Raw genomic sequence first — 913 nt, forward strand, 5'->3', positions numbered from 1 at the left:
CTTTGCTACCGATACCTCGAGCAAAAACCTGCCTGAGAACAAGGGTATTCTCCCACTTACTCTCGGGACAGCGGTCCACTTTTAACCCATTTAACCTAGGTTCCGTACTTGCACCCCCTCTCCAGCTTCTATTCTGATTCTGTTAACTGTCCCAATAACGTTACAGACAGAACGTTAGAGAAATAAAAACTAAAACTGGTTTCCCCCTTTTCCGTTTGCTGTTCGATGAAAGCCAACCAGTCGCCCCTCGCAGCAAGAATGTAAAATCCACAGAAAGAGCAGAAAACCCCGCTTACCTCTGTGCTTCTGAGAACGGCGTCCACGGGTGGACTCAGCCAAGGCCACCGGGGGTTTCGATGTGAACTTTGGTGCCGGCCGTGGCCTGTTTTCCAAAGTAAATATGTCCCAGTTCAAACACGGCTCAACCAGCTTGGTCAGCACAAACCCCCCCAGGGTGTCTTTGATCCCTGTCGAGTGACTGGCGGCCCCGGGCTCCAGGCCTTGCAACTGCTGCTCTGCTGCCTGACTGTCACCGTCGGCGTGTGCACACGGCCTCGGCGCAGTCGCCACACAGCCGAGTGCCCGTCAGAGTTCTGAGGGCTCGGTTGCATCAGGGGCAGCTGTCGTGCCCCCCAGAACGCGGAGACCATACGTCTGCCCCTCGTGCAGGATGACGGCAGCATCTGCTCACCCTGGTCTCTGACCTGGCCGGTTCAGTGCTAAGCAGGGGTCCCCATCCTCCTGTGAGCTATTTGTTTGCTCAGTGAAAAAGTGAGGGGAAGGGACCAGCAGTTAGCATAATGCCTATGTCACTGAACTCCCATGTAGTCGACCATGGTTCGAGTCCTGGACCCGGTGGCTTAATCTCATGCCGGGCGCGTGTCCGTGCGTGCCCAAGATCCCGAGAGGAGAA

The 913-nt window shown here is 55.8% G+C and overlaps 2 protein-coding genes across 2 annotated transcripts in view; one reads left to right on the top strand and one right to left on the bottom strand.

Annotated features, from left to right (window-relative positions):
• Positions 1–400, bottom strand: part of SERPIND1 (serpin family D member 1) — a 12,079-nt gene extending 11,679 nt beyond the window's left edge. The window contains exon 1 of the mRNA XM_006140194.3: positions 297–400. The gene's annotated coding sequence lies outside the window, so the exon portion shown is untranslated. The remainder of the gene's footprint in view (positions 1–296) is intronic.
• Positions 1–913, top strand: part of PI4KA (phosphatidylinositol 4-kinase alpha) — a 140,023-nt gene that overhangs the window by 57,162 nt on the left and 81,948 nt on the right. The window lies entirely within an intron of this gene.

This window comes from Tupaia chinensis, unplaced genomic scaffold (genome assembly GCF_000334495.1).
Source record: "Tupaia chinensis unplaced genomic scaffold, TupChi_1.0 Scaffold000024_1, whole genome shotgun sequence".
NCBI classification, from domain to species: Eukaryota; Metazoa; Chordata; class Mammalia; order Scandentia; family Tupaiidae; genus Tupaia; species Tupaia belangeri.